Genomic DNA, 20,096 nt, shown 5'->3' with positions numbered 1-20,096 from the left:
CAGGAGGCATCACAGTTCCTGACTTGAAATTATGCTATGAAGCTTCAGTGATTAAAAAAAAAAAGCATGGTTCTGGCAGAAAAACAGCCCTGAGGATCAGTGGGACAGATTAGAAGATTCAGAAACAACTGCAACTACACTCAGGCCTCTTTGACAAAAGGATCAAACACCTTCACTAGAAGAAAGATAGCCTCTTTAATAAATGGTGCTAGAAAAACTGGCTTTCCTCTTGCCAAAGATTAAAACTAGACTAATATGAGGCCAGGGATTTAGCTCAGCAGTACATTGCCTGCCTGGCAAGCATAAGGCCCTGAGTTCAATTCCCGGTACCAAAAAAAGAAAAACAAAACATCAACAAAAACCTAGACCAATATCTCTCACCATGCACTAAACTAAAATTGAAATGTATCAAAGATCTAAATATTAAAACAGAAACACTAAATCTGCTGGAAGAGAGAATAGGTAGAACTCTTGAAGACGTAGGTGTAGGCAAAGACTTTATTAACAAAATCCTGATCATGCAGGAAAAATTACAAAGAATAAACAACCAAGATCACATCATATTTAAAAGCCTTTTCACAGCGAAGAACCCACCAACGGAGTGAAGAAACAAACCACAGTGGGAAAAAAATTTTGCCAGGTGTTCCTCAGCAAAGGACTAATAGCTAGAATATATAAAGAACTAAAAAAAAAAGACGCCCTCAAATTTAAAGACCCAATCCAAAAATGAGCATTTGAAATGAATACATACTTCTCAGATGAAGAAGTAGAAACAGCAAATAAATATATGAAAAAATGTTCAACATCACTGGTCATTCACGAGATACAAATGAAAACAATGCTAGGATTCTATCTCCAGAAAGAATGGCTGCTATGAAGAAATCAACCAATAACAAATGCTGGCGGGGCTGTCGGTTAAAAGGAACCCTTCTCTACTGCTGGTGGGAGTGTATAGTCTGGTGCAACCACTGTGGAAATCAGTGTGGAGATTCCTCAAAAAACTAAAACTAGAGGTTACATTTAACCTAGCTATTCCCTTTCTTGGTATCTTCTCAAAAGAATGAAAAGCGTCATACCATAGCAATATATGCACACCTATGTTTATAGCAGCACAATTTGTAATAGCTAAATCTTGGAAACAGCCCAAATGCCCATCAACTGATGCATGGATAAAGAAGATGTAGGGGTTTTTTTTTTTTAATAAAATGTAGTACTACTCAGCCATAAAGAAGGACAAACTTGAGATATTTCTAGGAAAATGTATGCACTTTGAGACCATACTCTTAAGTGAAATAAATTGGACACACATGTACATACTGCATTGTTTCTCTGGTGTGAGAAACTGAAAGTGTAATGAGGCCCAAAATGTATAACAGATATTATGAAATAGGAAGAAAATATTCAAAGAAGAAGGGTAACTAAGGAAAGGGACTGGGGAAAAGGAAAGAAGGAAAAGAAAAAAATGAGAAAAGGAAAAAATGAAAACAAAGCTTTTGTAAATAAGGAGAGGTGGAGGGGTTAAAGGGAGGGAAGGGAATGGGAAAAATAGGAACAATATATGTCACATACAGTTATAAATTCCCTGTGATAAATGTGATCATTATATATGTTTAAAATGTACCAATAATTAATTAAAAATAATAAAATAATAAAGATTCCAGCAAAAGGAAATATTCTTGTAAATCAGAACATTAGAGGGTTATTTTTGTTTCATTTTATTTCCCTGTTTGTTTTTGAGACTAGGTCTTCCTATGCAGTCCAGGATGGCATGGCCCCAGATTCACAATCCTCCTGCCTCAGCCTCCCAAATGCTGAAATTACAGGTTTGCACCACCATGCGCAGCTAGTACAATAGCAATTTGATTAGAAATAAAGCTGTGATTTATTGATTTATTTCTATTTCTTTCTTTGTTTTTTTTTCAGTGCTAGGAAGATCAAACCCAGGACCTTGTAAATCTAAGTGTTCTACCACTGAGCTGTACTCCAGCCACTAGAGATGATTTCTGATAGAAAGGTATTTATAACTATGGGGATAGATAACAGAATTCAGTGAGGAATTGCTATCTTTTATATCCTCAAACACGGAAAGAGTTTAAAGTGGAGACTTCTTTTTTTTAACTTTTGGGGGCTGACCAGTATTCATTTACATCTTCTAATAACATAACACTGATTCTTGATGGAACCCATTTTGTGTAATGCAAGTGAGGCTGACCTCTCTTGACTACCTGTTTCCCCCATCCCACTCTAGTTCCAGGGGTAAAACATCGACTCTAGACCTGCCTAAGAGAGACATGTGACTCAAGCTAGTCTAATCACAGTTTGTCATGTATCCTATCAGGAAGTCATTCTCTGTCTGCTGGGGTTATTAAAATGGAGAGGATATAAATCTGTAGTTTCCAATGGAAAAAATCCTGAATTTCTATTCTGCCTATCACCTGGCTCTTACACCCAAACATAATCAGGACTCAAACATCTTTTTACCCTTTGGATCTAGTCCTTCCCGAAGCAGTGAATATCACTGGACTTCATAGTGATGCAAGCAAATAAGTTCCCTTCATTGCCATACTGTTGGTATTGGGCTTCTGTCACTTTCATTCTAAAGAGTAGCTATGAGTGTAGGACCTTTAACCTGTAAAGCAACTATGCAATGTTTTCTTTCACCCTTTACTATGTATCCAAAGTGAATTGAGGAAGATCTTCAGTTTCTGGTGTAGAAACTGGCCATGTGAAACAACTCATAAGGCAAGTGTAACAGTTCTGATGTTTTTCTTTGTGTGTCAACAGCATGCCCATTTGAAAGAAGAATCAAATTCACTCAAATCTATCTATAAAGAAGTTTGCTTTTAAAGCAGGATCCCTTTTGTGGAAAGTAAATTGAAAAGTAATTTATCCTATCCAGTTTTCCTCTGTCATCCAGAGCAGAAGCTCTTTTACTTTCAGAATGAAAAGGAACCTGAGAAAGACTCCAAAGTCTCCTTGTAGTTTGCATTCTTTTCAATTGCAAAGGATGAAACCCCCTACACTGCAAAACTTCAGAAAGTATACAATGAATCAGAGAAAGAAGGCAGTTGCTTTGAAGAAAATAGTTGGTGAATTAAATGTTTAGACAAAAATAGATCTGGATTTAAGAAAGTAAAACTAGGGGATTAGGGAGAAAGAAAACTAAAACCATAAAATAATCTGATATAGGATTTCCTGTGATATTTGCTTTAACTTACATGCAGAAAATTTATTTACCAATGGCATAGTAACTCATCCATTAAACAATCACTATAGCCTAGGAATGAGGTAAATGCTGAGAATTGCAACAGGGAGCAAGATACCTATGGCTCATCTGTATTTACAAAAGTCAAGGTCCAGGTCCGGGGATTTAGCTCAGTGGGTTCACCACCTGCTGCGCATGCGCAAGGATCTGAGTTCCATTCCGGGTACCAAAAAAAAAAGTCAAAATTTGATTCTAGGAAGGAATGAGAGGTGAATTTTAAACATCCACTAACTATACACCCTTGGCAGTTGGCAAGGAGTGAAGGGTGTCCAGTCTCTTTCTCAAAACAGATCCTAACCCTCTCCTTAAGCCAATAAAAAGGGTTAAAAAAACAACAACAAAAAAACCTCAACCAAGGTATAGCGTCACAGTCCTATAATTCCAGCTGCTTGGGAAGCTGAGGCAGAAAGATCACAAGTTCCATGCCAGCATGGACAACTTAGCAAGACCTTGTCTCAAAATTAAAAAGGTCTGGGGATATAGCTCTGTGACAGATTGCCCCAGGTTCAGTCTCCAATAGGGGTGTGTGTGTTAGGGGGAGACACAACAACAACTCAATTCAGCTTCACATTTGGCCCTGGAGCTTGGAGAATACAAGACACCTGTTTTACACCTGAAATTCTCAAGGGTATGGTTGACCTGCTTTTCTGACAAATGAGCTAAGCAGGAATGTTTTGGGAATTACCTGCACCTACAGGTAGAGGATACATGGCTATAATGAGCCAGATGTGAACTCTGAGGGGAGTTGGACTTGACCCAAGAAGACCATTTGGAATGGTGTGCTGGGTGACTTCAGTGTGGTGATGGGACACTGGAAACCCATGGAAACTAGGGACTAAGAAAAGACCTTAGATGGCCATCTACAGGAGCTGTCAGCCAGAAAAAAAAAAGGTTTGTAAGGAATTCTTCAAGTGGGGAAATATCTAGAAAAGCACTTCATGGGAAAGAATCAGCATTTGGAATCTGTCCCATTTGGAGGGCACCAATACCAGGTTACAGTGGTGTGAGCTTTTCTGTCCCCTTTCTCTGCTTCCTCTCTTCACCCCCACCCCCATCCCCAATTAAACATGAGGACCCAATGCAACCTTGAAATTGGGAAGGGACTGGAGTAGAATACAGGGACAAACTGACTGTACCCTTTCCCCTATCAAAGCCTTATAAACTGAAACAGACTTCAGCTGGAGGGAGGAGAGAATTTAAATTGTTAAGAGTTTGGAATAGAAATTATCTGACTGAACTGGCCTAATTATCTGTAATGGCAGTAAAAATAGTAGGGAACAATGCCCAAGATTTTGTCCTGGAATAGACAAGAACCATTTCATTGATTTATTGTTTTTATGTTTCTGTTTTTTTTGTTTGTTTGTTTGTTTTTTGAGGCAGGGTCTTGCTATGTAGGTTAGGCTGGCCTTGAACTCCCTGAGTAGCCCAGGCTGGCCTCAAACTCCAAGGGAGCCTCCTGCCTTAGCCTCCAAAGTGATGGGTTTACAGTCATATGCCACCATGCCCAGCAACAAAAACCATTTTAAAGAGAGGGTTTAAATATACAGGATTGGGAAGGAATAGAGGTTTTTTTCTGTGTGTACCCTACCCGGTCAAGCTTATTAAACTACTCCCATGCCCTCCTCCATGACCTCGTCTTCGAAATATCCCACTTAAGAGTGAGCCCATTTTCATATACTAAACTACAGGCTGCTTATGTAAATGTTTATGCTTCTGTGTGCATAGATGTGTTCATGATCTACATCCTGTCCTGAAATGGGTCTGTTGATCCCAAAGTGAAAACGTCTTACTGTGAGCCATTGGGTCTCAGCTCTACAGATCTAGAGCTGTCCTCACCTTATGTAATATTTTATATTGTCCACTTTACTTAAATAAACTGCACATGGCTTATAATAAAACCCACATTTCAGTGTGTAAATGCTTAGTCATAGTTTCACTAGAATGCATAATGACATAATGATACATCTACACCCATACTTGGAATCATTGACTGAAAAGCTTACAAATGCAGAAAAACAAATGTATTATATAGAGATAAATAACATTAGCTGACAGGTTATCAGTGGTATTATTTTCTGAAGTTCTGATTGTTTCTTGGTAAAATTTCCCCTAAAAGGAAGTACAATTCTCCTTCATTGTATTTTTAGTTACAGTCTTAAAAAATTCAATGTATAGGGCCGGGGATTTAGCTCAGTGGTTCTGCCACCTGCCTCGCAAGCACAAGGACCTGAGTTCAATCCCTGGTACCAAAAAAAAAAAAAAAGAAAGAAAAAATTCAAAGTATGTTAAAGCTGTGCAAGAAATAGTTAATGTTAAATTTAGGTTCACTAAATGCTATCTTTGTAACAGAAAAAAAAAACACCTTCACAGACTCCCAGATCACCCTCAGGGGAAGATATACATAGGCTCTGGGTGGGACTGAGGGGTCAGGCATTCTACTTCTCTCTCAGTCCTTCTCAGTCCTGCCTACCCTCCCTCTTACTTTTCCTCACCTGGGGAATTCCTAGGCTGAAGAAGACTGTACATTTGTTTTTTAGAAATGCTAATGAATTGAGGATATTGCTGGACCTCATTATCTCAAGAAAAGAAACCTTGATTGAATTTCTAATGTTCTAAAACTCTGCAGTCATTCACATACATACTTATTATAAATGACTATTCTCAACCATTCCTAGATAATTTTGCCTTCAGGGAACTCTCTCTCTCTGCATTTGGGGACTTTTCAATAGAAAAATTCCAGAACCATGCTGACTGGCCCTGTTACAAATTTGCAGTCTCCAATTTCAGTTCTTGTGATCTGTCTACGTTACTTGAGTCAACTTCTCCTATTTCTATCACTTACATCCTGCCCAGCTCTCGCCCCTTCCCTCAGGCCTTCTAACCAATCCATTATTTTGGCTGAAAAACTCAGTTCCTACTTCACTGAGATAATTCTTCCATTCCCTCATCTCACCAAAACAACTTTATCAGTGTGCATCCTTGCACTCTAGTAAGGAAGAAAAAAATAAAAGACTGGAATGCCAAATGAAATAGATTGAATACAAAGCAGGGGAATCCTAATCTAGTTGAGTCTGGTCTTTAGGGGAATGAGGTTTGGGGAGAAGGAAAATAACATACTGTTTTAAAGCCCAAAACCTACAGATTTTCTCTGTCCTGTATTAGGACATTTATCACTCATACAATTAGTAAAGAAATACATTTACAAAAAAATTTTACCACTTACAGACTCAAAGGAAAAATAAAACTATTGTATGACAGTGTATACTTTGTGAAGTGAATGGCTCTGCTTACTAGAATGGCAAAATTCTAAAACATATGGAATTAAAAATATCATTACCATTGTGTTGTACTATTCTGATTGTCTTCAAATTTTAACTCTCTGCCTCTATGCCAACTATCGCTTTATGGCACCTGACTTATTTTAAAGGACCCCGTAGCACTTTTTTTTCACATGCAATGTGTTAAATAAAATAAGGGAGCCATTGGTTGGGACTGAGCTCTTGCACTAGGCCTAGATCAAACCAAAATGGAGTTACTTGTGCTAAAGTTTCATGCTACCAAGCTGAAACTAAGTTGTTTATCTGATCTTCCAAGAAATTAAAGATGGAAGAGAGCAAATAGCCACATCCCCTAACAAGGCCAGTTTTGGTGTGATGGGGAAATCCCCTCTGCTTTAACCTTTATAAGGAAAGTAACTTTGAAATGACGGATCGGCTGTTTATTCTGTATTTTTACTTCCTTCAGCAATTTTTGGGCTATAAAGCCAACCTTTCTGCTCAGCTGATTGGAACACTCAGTCTCTTTTATAGAATGAGATAGTGCCTGATACTAGAATTCCAAATAAGACCATTGTACTTTTGTCTTTTGACAAATGCTTTCTTTTGCTTTTTTTTTTTTTCTTTGAAGTGCTATAAATTGAACCAAAGGTCTTGGCTGCTAGGTGAGTGCTCTACCACTGAGCTATATTTCTAGTACCTTTTAATCTCACTAAATGTATAAAAAGTAAAATAGTTTAAACCCTCAATATCTCAAAAAAATTTAAAATAGTATTTTTCTTAAGCTCAGCTACTCCAGAAAGAGTAAATCACAGATAAGTGATAATTTAAGATAATAGAGATACCTTTACTCTGAAAATAATGATGTGGAGCTTACTATGTCAAATATTGCTGTAAATACTTTATATGTGTTGATTTATTTAATCTTAACAACAATGTGGAAGAGATATCATCATCATTTTCCAATGTAATAGATGAGGAAACTCAGATATAAAGAATATTAGTGACTTGCCAATAGTCTATACAATGGCTCTGGGCTTATTAACTAAAACAGCCCAACACTGGGGTCTATGTGTTTAACTACTATACTGTACTGAACTCCCCTGGGTAGAAATTCTAGAACCCCAACAGACTCAAGTTTGCCTTCCCCTGAGTAGAATTCAAAGAATGCTCCAGTTATCTATTTCCTCATAAAAACCATGCCACAACGCAGTGGTTTTAAGCAACAATACATGGGTCTGAGTGCTCATTATGTGTTCTTCAGAGCCATAAAAGCACCCTTGAAAAAGAAATTTATGAGAGGCTTCTTTCTTTGGTTTCTTTCCTGTTAGAAGCTGCTACCCTTAAGAAGAAATTGATGGTAGTCCTAATTTTTCAGAAGTTTCTGCCTTTAGTTAAATAAGGCAAGCTCCAAGAAGGCTTCTTTCTGTATCTGCTTAGTCTCAGATATCTTTGGTTTAAAATAAGTTTTACACTAACTGTGAGGCTCTGGGCTTTCACTCATACTATAGAAGGTTTCCATCACCTCCAAAACTTCTCCAAAAATTGTGCCCTTTCCCATCAGTAGCCACCAATCCCTCATCAGAGGTTGTCACTATCCTGACTTCTATAACCTTAGAATAGTTTTCCTTTTCTGGAACTTTGTGTTAGATAAACAATGTATATTTTTCTGTGTCTGCTCTGCATAATGTTTTTCAGATCCACTCATGTTGCAGGTATTCTTTTTTATAGTTGTTTGAATTCCTCTATACAAGTATATGAGAATTTATCCATGCAGTTGTTAATGGACATTTGAGTTGAGTTTGGGGTTAATATAAATTGAGCTGCTATGAACATTCTTTTACAAGTATTTATATGTGAACATATATTTTCATTTCTTTTGAGTAAGTAGTTAGGAGTGGAAATGCTGGGTTATAGAGTATCATACCTGTTACTTTAGTTGAAATTGCCACAGAATTTTCCAAAGTAGTTATGTAATGTTACACTCCCACCAACAATGTTTGAGAATATTCTTTCCTTCTCCCGTTTTTCTTTTTGTTTTGTTCCTTGCTTCACCAACCTCATAATACTATCTATATAATTGAGAAGAAAGCACTTAATTTTAGGAATAAACTATGTTCTTAGATTTAGAATAGAAGGCATTGAAAATCCTAAACAATTTTTAATTCTCAGTTTCACCTCCAAGAAAAGAGGTGTGTGTGTGTGCATGTGCATGCTCATGCGCACATGTGTACTTTTTAAGTTAGTGGTACCAATTTAGAAACAGTACTTTAAGAAGCCTATTTATTTACTCTTTTTATTTCAGAGTAATCTTTAAAAATTAGTCATCCCAGAAAAATATGAGAAGTTTTTTTAAACTTTGAGGTATTTGTCAGTGGTTATGGCATGCAACCTACATGTGACATTTTTAGATGAAATAATTTAACACACAGGGTCAGATAATGCTGTTTTTATTGAATCCATTGAGTGTCTTATTATCTGAGAGACTTAGGCATTTCTCTCTTTTCCTCTCACAAAATACTCCTTTTTAAAAAAATAGGGACATGTAGGTAAAATAGTGTTGTTCATATCTTATGACAGCAGAAGAAAGTCAAGATGTACAACTGTGACCATCTCACCTATCCCATGTCACAGGGAACCTGGAATTTAAAGAGTTACTGGTCAACCAGAATGGCTGGCTTGGGGACTTGATCCCAGAAGAGGGCAGCCAAGAGCTGCCTTAACTATTAAGGAAAGACTCAGATGAGCCCTTCAAGAATGATTCTAAGGGGCTGGGGATTTAGCTCAGTGGTGCCACCGCCTGCCTTGCAAGTGCAAGGTCCTAAGTTCGATCCCCAGTTCCACACACACACAAAAAAGAATGACTTTAAAAGGGTTTTTTATCCACTGGGGAAAGTCCTGGAGAGATATAAGACCAGGTCAAGGCCTGCTAAATTCAAGTTTGCTAGTCTTGGAATAAAATTTAGTGCAGGGCACTAGGCAACAACCCAGCTACCCTCGTGTGAGATTAAGGAAAAGGAGAATGTTGCTGGCAAGTGTCTTTAAGTCAGGAATAAGAGAGAGATGATACAAAATCAAGGCCCACAAAAGGAAAAAAGTAACTGACTTTTTCTGTTAAAAAAGTTTTTTTGGTAAAATATTCACAATCATTATGAGTGGAATTTACACATGAAATTTACAACAAAGGTAAGTTTTCATGGTGAGTTTCAGGGCACATTAGGACTAGAAGCTAGAAAGAAGTTATTTATTTGTTTGTTTCTTGAGACAGGATCTTGCTATGTAATTCAGGCTGGGCTTGTACTCACTATATAGCCCAGGCTGCCCTCAAACTCGTGGGGATTCCTCTCAAATTCTGGGATTATAGGCATGTACCACCACATTCAGTAATTAGAAAGAAGTTATGATATATTGTACCATAGTTTAAGCTGCCCTTGGAGTATGCCTAGAAGTTAGGTCTAGTGATTAAAAGCTATCCAGATGTTAGCTATTATGAGATCTAGAAAAGATTGAGTTGAATGCTAATTATTTACTGTGGGATATTCAAAACCCTAAGATTTCTGTGAATCTCTAAAGGATGGAACAAGTGCTAGGGTAGGTACGACATTCTTATGGTCGTCGTGGCACATGTAAAACAAAGCTTTTAGAACAAATCTTGGCATGCTTTGTGCTGTTTTCTCCTCTTTATTGTTCATTTTACTCTTTTGTTTCCTCCTTCTTTTTGTTATTATTCTAACCTCTGACGCTGAGTTCCTGCTACCACAGAATATGGTCAGTTGATGGATTTTTCTCACTATTTTTTACACAGGCTGTCCTATTTTACATGGGGTTCCATTGGCCGATTCTAGTGCCTTTCTCAGTTGATACCTATTCATAACACTACTGTTCCCCTCGACAGTAATGTATATCTGTAAAAGTGAGGTGTTTTGCTTTTTTCTTTTTTAAATCAGACTTTAGTTAAAATCCATGAAGATGAATGGGGTATGGTTATTTATAGCTCAACAGTATGAACTCCTACTTAAATAATAGGCATTTCTTTTTATTCTTAGTCTTACTATTTTTCGGTACTGTGGATTAAACCCACGGCTTCATGTGTGTTAGGCAAATGCCCTAGCACTGAGTTACATACCCATCCCCCTCTTTTTTAAATTTTGAGACAGGGTCTCACTAAGTTGCTCAGGCTGGCTTTGGACTTGCAATTCTCCTAACTTGGTCTCTAGAGTTGAGGGGATTACAGGTGTGTCCTTTATTTCAGGAACTGTTCTATTGGCTTTCCAGCTATCTGTTTCTCTTCCTCTGTCCTGGATTCCATTTCACCTCAGCACTCTCTTCTCCCTGGATATCAGCCCCAAAATGTAAATCCTTGTACTTTATATAGAACACATTAGTTCTCCCTGGTCTAATCTTGGAAGTCTGCTTCAAGATAAGGTCAGACTCATAGTTCCATATGCAAACCTATCCAAATGTTTAACAAGACAAAAAGGCTTTTACTTACCAGGCTACATATGCCTTGTGACTGAAAATTGTTTTTACCTTTTCTTTGCACGAGATAGGTAGAGCAATGGGAATTTAGAGCGAAGTTATCAGAGAAAAGACAAACTAGGAGATAACTGGGGTGTCCTAGAGAAGTGGTTAACATTTGAAAACTGTCTATAGTAACATGTCACTTTCAGGCTGGAGACCTAAAAATTAGAAAACTCTATTTTGTAGGGATAGAGACTACTGAGAGTCATCTAAACAAATCAAGGGAAAAAAAAATATGTCAGCCTTCCATCATTGTGACAAAATACCTGAGATAAACAACTTTTATGGAAGAAAAGCTTCTTTTGGATCATAGTTTTAGAAATTTCAGCCCATAGTTGCTTGGCCCCATCTGTTTGGCCCTGGCATGGCACAGTACATCCTGGCAGAAATGCATGGTGGAGAAAGCCTGTTCACCTCATGGTGACCAGAAAGCAAAGGGAGACCTGGCGGGGGGAGGGGGGGGGAGCTGGGGTCCCAATATCCTCTTCAAGGAAATTTCCCAGTAACTTAATTTCCTTCCACTAGGCCTCACTTTCTAAAGATTCTGCCACTTCCCATGGTGCATCAGTTGCTGACTAAGCCTTTCATGAGCCTTTGGGGAGTATTTAAGATTTGAACTATAATAAGGAGTAAAGGCAAATCTCTCCAAAGTGAAGCCAATAGGTAAGATAATCAACTCAATACAATAACTTGATTACCTGACAAATTTCCCCTGGGCTCCTGGCACCTGTGTAGTGGAGGCTGAAGACCAGGAAAGGAAGAAACACCCAACCTAAAAAAATCCATGTGAAAAGGATTTAATTAAGCATCCTAACTGCTTGATATAGACCTGAAGACCTTCTGACACTCAAGATGTAGTTAATGACTTTTAGATTCTTGGAAATATGTATGATTAAATAAAATGTACAGTTGTCTACCATTCTTAAAGAAGTCTCACTAATAATTATGTGGCCCTTTCCCCATAAGATAGATTGTACCTTTTGCAAAAATGGTAAAGAAGGGGCTGGGGATTTAGCTTGGTGGTTTCGCTGCCTGCTGCACATGAGCAAGGACCTGAGTTCGATCCCCGGTACCAAAAAAAAGAAAAAAGGTAAAGAAAATGTAATGTTCATAGAATTTCAGTGAAACATCTGTAAAAATAATTGTCCAAGGACAACACAAATGTAAGATTAGTCATATTTATCCACAGTCACAGTATAATGAAATTATAGGGCTCGTGTAGTAAGATACACCAGAGGAACAGAATAGCGAGCTCAGAAAAATGTATAGAAACTTGACATTTGATAAAGCTACCTTCTGTTTTACCACAAAACAATGTGGGATGGATGGATTGTTTCTTAGGTAGCATGAGAAAATTGGCTTACAATTTTACAGAGAAAAAGCAAAATTTTCCAAAGAAAAAGCAAACAATTTTACAGAGAAGAAGATCCTACATTTTTATCATGTGTGGAGTCTCAGTATATTCTCTACTACCTACTAAGGTAGAAGATGGCAGGGAAGTATCTTTCTGCACCAGGAGAAAAACTTCTTAAGACCATATGATACAAATATGGGATGAAAATAATGAACTTGATTGCACAAACTTAGGAGATAAATCACTGACTTGGAAAAGATACTAGTGATGACTAAAACCTAGAGGACATTAGAGTTAGAATATACAAAAATCTGTACTTCAATAGGAATAAAGTTGGGGACTCAGTAGAAAATTAGGCAAAAGGGCTGGGGATTTACCTCAGTGGCACTGAGCCTCCCTTGCAAGTGCAAGATCCTGAGTTCAATCCCTGGTACAAAAAAAGAAAATTAGGCAAAAGATATAAAATAGCAATTTGGAGCAAGAGAAGTCCAAAATACTAATAAATGAAGAGATACTCAGCCTCACTAGTAAGCAATTAAAAATTAAAGCAAAATGTTATATTGTTTGACCAGATTATCAGACTAGGAACACTTTAGAAGGGTTTGGCAAAGATATGGGGAAATAATGTAACTGGTACAGGTATTCTAGAAAGCATTCTGGTAGAATTTAGTGAAAATAAATTACTGTATGCTTCTGATTCATTTACCTTTGGGTAGACATATACCAGAGAAATTCTTGAATAGGACCCGAGGACAGTTATAGAAGGATTTTTATTGCAGTGTTCATGGTAGTGGTGAGCTGAAGGCAAGCTAGTTGCCCATTACTGGAGAGATAGGTATTTAAAATGTGGTACATGTCTACCATGGAATGCTATGAAGGTAGAAGCAATAAACTACACACATACACAGAGTAATATGGGTACTCATAAAAACAACTCTGAAAAGGAAAGAAATAGAATACATAGCATCTATCATTATGTTACTTAAAACACATGTACAGTATAAAACTGTATTTCACAAGGATATATGCATGTTTTATGGCCTATATTTTTTTTCCTAGCCCTCCCTTCAACTCCTCCACCCTTCCTTATTTACAAAGACTTTATTTCCATTTTTTCCATTTCTCATCATTTTTCCGTTCCCTTCTTTCCTTTCCCCTGCTCTTCCCACTACACCTACCCCTTTGGACCTTTTCTTCCTATTTTGCATTATCAATTATTCTAATCATTGGTACATTTTAGGTATACAATATAATGACATTCATCATTGGAAATTTGCACCTTTACATAGTCTCTCTTGGTTCTTATTTTTCACCCTTGCCCAGCCCCACCTTCAACCCCTCCATTCCTCCCTATTTACAGAGATTTTGTTCCTAGTTTTCCATTTTCTCATATTAATCCCACTCCCTTCTATCCTTTCCCCTAGCCCTCCCACTTCCTTCCCCTTTGCCCCTTTTCTTCCTATTTCACATTACCTATTATACATTTAGTCCTTATTTACACTTTCAGTTTCTCACACCAGAGAAACTATTTGGTATTTATACATGTCTGTCCTATTTATTTCACTTAAGAGTATTGCCTCAATGTGCATCCACTTAGCTATAAATGTCTCTAATTTCTCACTTTTTATGGCTGAGTAGTACTCCATTTTATAAAAAAAAAAACACATTTTCTTTATCCAGTCTCCAGTTGATGGGCATTTGGGCTGTTTCCAAGTTTTAGCTATTACAAACTGCGCTGCTATGAACATGGGTGCACATATATCACTGTGCTATGATTCTTTGAATTCTTTGGGGAAGATCCCCAGCAGTGGAATAGCAGGGTCAAATGGGACTTCCAGTTCTAGTTCTTTGAGGTATCTCCATACTGATTTCCACACTGGTTGCACCAGTCTACACTCCCACCAGCAGTGGAGCAGGGTTCCTCTTTCCCCACAGCCCCACCAGCATTTGTTATTGGTTGATTTCATGATAGCAGCCATTCTTTCTGGAGTGAAGTGGAATCTCAGTGTTGTTTTCATTTGCATCTCTTGAAGGACCAGTGATGTTGAACATTTTTTCATGTATTTATTTGCTATTTCTACTTCTTTGTCTGAGAAATGTCTGTTCATTTCAGATGCCCATTTTTGGATTGGGTCTTTAAATTTGGGAGGTCTGATCTTTTTAAGTTCTTTATAGATTCGAGATAGTAGACCTTTGTCTGAGGAAAAGCAGATGAAGATTTTTTTCCCACATTGTGGGTTGTCTCTTCACACTGCTGGTGGTTTCTCTTGCTGTGCAGAAGCCGTTTAATAAGAAGAGATCCCACTTGTTGATTGTTTGTGGTAGTTCACGGGCAACTGAGGTTTTGTTCATAAAATCTTTTCCTACACCGATGTCTTCAAGGGTTCTACCTAACCTCTGTTCCAACTGGTTCAGAGTTTCTATTTTAATATTTAGATCTTTAATCCACTTTGATTTTAATTTAGTGCATGGTGAGATATATAGGTCTAGTTTTAATCTTTGGCAAGTTGAAACCCAATTTTTCCAACACCATTTATTAAAGAGGCTATCTTTCCTCCAGTGAGGTTGTTTGGCTCCTTTGTCGAAGATGAGATGGCTGAGTGTGTCTGGCATTGTTTCTGCATCTTCTAATCTGTTCCATTGGTCCTGAAGCCTGTTTCTTTGCCAGTACCATGCTGTTTTTATCACAGTAGCTTTGTAGTATAGTTGCAGGTTGGGGATTGTGATACCCCCTGAAAAATTATTTTGGTACTGGGAATTGAACTCAGGGCCTTGTGCTTGCCAGGCAGGTGCTGTTCTCCTAAGCTACATCCCCAGACCTTTTATGGCCTATATTAAAGACAGAGTAAGAAGAAGAAAGGATTAGGGGTGGGGTATTCTTTATACAAAACACCAGTTCTCATTGGTATCTACTTTTTAAAAACTGAAATAAAATTTAAAAAATAAGCCAATAATGGGTATGATGTAATTGACTCAATATTAAGCAATAAAATGAGAGATGATTAAGTTTTATATGACTAAGGTCTGGTATGAAAGGAAAAAAAGACTAAAAATGATGAAATAGATGCTTCTCCAACAGCATTTAGCCACCTTGCAAATATGATTAAATAATATATAATTGTATTGCAAATGGTGAAGAACAAACAAAACAACCTTAAGAATATACTTGTTTTTGTTTTTGGTACCAGGGATCAAACTCAGGTCCTTCCGCTTTCGAGGCAGGTGGTGGAACCACTGAGCTAAATCCCCAGCCCTTAAGAATGTACTTGAAAGGTTTTAATATCAGAAATATAAAGATATGCGCTAAAGGGTTCTAGAAGAGGAAAAAAAGAAAAACAAATATATTTCCAAATCAATTTATAACATTACTACAATCAAAACTAAGATTTTTCTTAAAACTAACACAAAATTCACTAAACTGGTTGAGGTATAAAAAATTGGTCTTAAAAAGCAGTGAAGAGGAGGTAGATTTCTAGAGAATAAAACACATTATTACACAAAAGTAACTCAAATAATAGGTAGAACTGAATAGGAATCTCAGATATAGCACCTTATTACACATGATCATATAAATCAAGGCAAAAGAAAGGATAAGTTTGAATGTTAAGACAATTAGGTGACAATCTGGAGGAAATTAACTTAAAAACTACGTATCAAAATAGTTGTGAAGATAACACAACTCTTCTAAGCTTAAATTATTTCATTTAATCTTAACTACAATTCTGTGAGGTAGATATACTTACCACTACTATTTTATAAGTTAAAAAATTAAGGCAAAGAAAAATTTAAAAACTTGTCCACAGTTGAACATTTGTATGTTGCAGAGTCAGGGTTTGAAGCCTAGCAACATAGTACCAGAAATGTGCTTTTACTCAATGCACTATGAAAAGCTTACTGTCAACAGGCACTTGTGCCTAGCACTGTGTATGATTACCTCAAGTGTTCCTTGTGGTCTGCTGTCTACAAGGGAGCAAGCATCTAGAATTCCTCCTCTCCTCCTATGCATATGATATTCTCCTATCAAGAGGTGTAGTCTATTTCCCTTCTTAACTTGGGCTGTCTTTATAATCTGTCTTTTAAAAAAAAACTTTATAAAGGAAAGAAGTTTATTTAGCTCATAGTTTTGGAGTTTGAAAGTCCAAACATGATGGCCCAGGCTTAGGCAAAGATCCCCACACCCCCTCACCTTAGCTGTGTCACTTCATGACAGATTGCGATGCTGAATTGCAATGGCTGTTGCAATGGTGTGAGCAGTCATTTCGTCAAATAGGAAGCCAGAGAGGTCTATGACCTGTTCTGACCAAGAGAATATAGCAAAAGTAATTTTCAGACTCAAAAGGCCTAGCAGCTTCTGCTTTCTTTCATTTGGAACCCTGAGCTGCCCTGTAAACAATCTAGCTACCTTAGTGGCAAAGTCAGTTGGAGAGGGCTCAGCTAGCCCCCCCCCCAGGTGTCCTGATCATCCCAACAGTGATCATCCAGCCCCAGCTGAGTCTGCACATGACTTCAGCTCCATGAATGACTCAAAGATGAGAAAAAACTGCCCTGTTGAGACCAGCCCAGGATGCAAAATTGTGAATAAATTGTTTCGAGTCACTAGGTATTGGGGTAACTTGTCACAGAGCCATAGATAATTAAAATTCTACTCATGATTCTATGAGGTAGGGTTCATTTTTGTTTCAAGTTTATAGAAGAGGAACCAAGTTTCACGCTGGTTAATCAACATGTTCCAAGGTTATATTGGCTGTCAGTAACTGAGCCAGGATTTGAAACCAGTTGTGTGTGACTCTGGTCCTCAACCTCCCATGCCATTTGTCTCAGAAAAGAAAGCTCACATCTCTTGAGTCATCTTGTATTCCACCCAGAACTTACTAGTCTAGAAACTAAGAACCCCATACTGCTTTTAGGAGATTCAAGTTTCCAAGTAAAGCTTCAGGGATGTATAGAAACCTATGGATTCCATAATGGTTAACAGAATCTAAAAGAGGTCCTTGCTCTCAGATTCTGAGAGCGGAGGTGTTCTGTGGCTTCCACAGAAAAGATAACACAAATCTTTTTCAGAAGAGAAAATGATATCAAAACACCTCACAGCTCTATTAACTCCTGGCTTCTGTGTCCAGAACACCTGAAGGAGTACTTTAATCTCAAATGTAAATCATACTAGTTCTGCTTTTTCACCATAGACAGGTCCTGATGCACAAAAGAAAACTTCAACATCTCCAGTATAGAAATAATGCCCCCCGCCCCAGAATGCCGGGTGAGGCACTGGTTCTTTTCTTTTCTTTCTTTCTCCTTTTTTTCTTTCTATTTTAACTGTTGTTTTAAAGACTTATTAAGTATAAATAAAATCAAATAAGTAAAATCTAAAGTGTATATAACATGTTTTGAGATACACGTTATAAAAGAAATATGACAAGTTAACATATCCATCACTTAACATACTTAGTAACTCTTAATTTTCTCCACTTTGAAACATTTTATAATAGGACATGTTAGAATATTCTTAAACAAAAAGAAAAAATGTTCAGCATCTGTAGGAACTCAAAGGCTCAAGCCTTTGAGCTCAAGCTTGACTAAGGGTTGATAAGGATGAAGAATAGACAGAGAAACAGGTTAAAATCTGGGGGCGCCAGGAAGCTCATGTCTCCCTTCAACATAGAGCCCCAAGTGACTGGTGCACCTTGGCTTTATTCACTCAGACACGGGCACAAGCAATGAGTTCCACAGGATTCATCTATCTCCCACCCTCCATGGCACTTCTCTGGGTAAACAACTTAACCTCAGGTGTTTTTACTTTTCCCTACAGCATGTTAGCATGTTTGCATGCTTTCTTCTCAGTGCTCACCAAGGAGGCCAATTGGGCCTCATTCTTTCCATTTGGTCTTGCATAAGCATCTCACTCCAAAAGACAGTTTAAAACTGTTAACCAAACACCATTCTAGATGATTTCTTGGTATCTCTGTATACAAATCCATTTTTTAAAATTTGGCAGTGTCATATACGTTGTTTTTAATTTGCTGCTTCATTTAATGGAAAGCAATGAACATCTTTTCACCTCAGTAAGTTCATGTCAATATCTTGGTCTTTTAAAGATGTTATGTTTGGATCTAAAATATTCCCCCATATTCTTATGTGCATGGAAGGTGTTTGGATCATGGGGGTGCTATAGCTTAGAGAGCGACCTGGTTGGAGGAGGACCACTGGTGGAATGACTTGGAAGGTTATATTCCTGTCCCCAGCTACTCCTGTCTCCTTCTTCTTCCTTGCTGCCATGACATGAGAACTTTTCCTTTGCCAGACATGGCCACCATGCTGTTTCTGTCTTGGAGCCAGCTGACCAGGGACTGTAACTCTTAGCTAGAATAAACCCCCCCTTCCCGAAGTTGTGAGTGTCAGCTGTTTTTGTCCCAGTTAAGAGAAAGTAACTAAGACGATATAATTAATACCTCCTTTTTGCCATCCCCATATTATTTTCTTTACATGCTCCTACTCCCTCCCGTGTATTCCCTTCCTCTTGTCTTACAATAGTCTCTCTTCTTCTTTCATGTCATCTTTTTTAGATTCCACATGTTAGGGAAAACATGTGACACTTATCTTTCTGTGTCTGGCTTATTTTAGTCTGATGATTTCTAGTTCCATCCATTTTCCTGCAAATAACATAATTTTATTCTTCTTTATCACTGAATTTTATATATATATTTTTTCTTTGCCCATTCATCCATTGATGGGCACCTAAGCTGGTTCCATATTTTGGCTATTAAGAATTGTGCTACAATAAACAAGGTGTCCAGGTATCCCTATGATATGCTAACTTTAATTTCTTCAGATATATATCAGGAAGGAGTGTAGTTGGGTCATGGGGTAGTTTTATTTTTAGTTGGTTTTTTTTTGAGGAATCTCCATACTGATTTCCATAGTGGCCTTACCAATTTACCTTCTCACGAGCAATGTAGTAGCATTCCTTTTCCCCTGCATCCTCACCAGCACTTACCGTTGGTTGTTGTTTTTTGATTTGTTTGGTTTTTGTTTTGTATTTTTGTTTTGTTTTTGAGACAGGGTCTTGCTATGTAGTTCAGGCTGGCCTTGAATTATGTAGCCCAGGCTGACTTTGAACTGGATTCAGTCCTCCTGTCTTAGCCTCCCATGTACTGGGATTACAGATGGGTGCCACTATGCCCAGCTGGATTTTGTGTTCTTGATGTCTGCCATTCTGTGGAAGCTCAATGTAGTTTTGATTTATATTTTCCTAATGGCTAAAGATGTTGAACTTTTTTTTTTTCATATATTTATTGGCTATTCATTTTTCTTTTGAGAAGTCTGTTCAATTCATTTGCCCATTTATTGATTGGGCTATTTGAAGTTTTGGTGTTTTTTAATTTTTTTAGTTCTTTACATATTCTGGATACTCAGCCTGTGTCAGAAGAGTAGCTGACAAGGATATTCTCTGATTCTGTAGGCTAGTCTTCACTCTGTTAGTTCTTTGCCTTAATGCGCAGAAGTCTTTTAAGTTGATATAGTCCCTTTTGTTGATTCTCATGGTTATTTCCTAGGCTGTTGGAGTCCCTATTTAGGAGGTCTTTGACTTTACCTATGGCTTCACATGTTTCTCCTATGTTTTGTTTTAGCAGTTTCAAAGTTTCAGGTCCTGTATCTTTGGTCTTTGATGGATTTTGAATTGGTT

General features: G+C 37.6%; 1 protein-coding gene across 1 annotated transcript in view; it reads left to right on the top strand.

Moving 5' to 3' along the window:
- LOC147824575 (uncharacterized) overlaps positions 1 to 20,096 on the top strand; it is a 121,445-nt gene that overhangs the window by 5,745 nt on the left and 95,604 nt on the right. The window contains 1 exon segment of the mRNA XM_087189418.1: positions 1,924 to 2,014. The gene's annotated coding sequence lies outside the window, so the exon portion shown is untranslated.

Source organism: Heterocephalus glaber, unplaced genomic scaffold (genome assembly GCF_053883595.1).
Source record: "Heterocephalus glaber isolate CG9 unplaced genomic scaffold, H.glaber_assembly_v1.0 deba00001538, whole genome shotgun sequence".
Taxonomy (NCBI): Eukaryota; Metazoa; Chordata; class Mammalia; order Rodentia; family Bathyergidae; genus Heterocephalus; species Heterocephalus glaber.
Note: the sequence above shows the minus strand (reverse complement) of the source record. Positions and strands in the feature narration are given on the sequence as shown.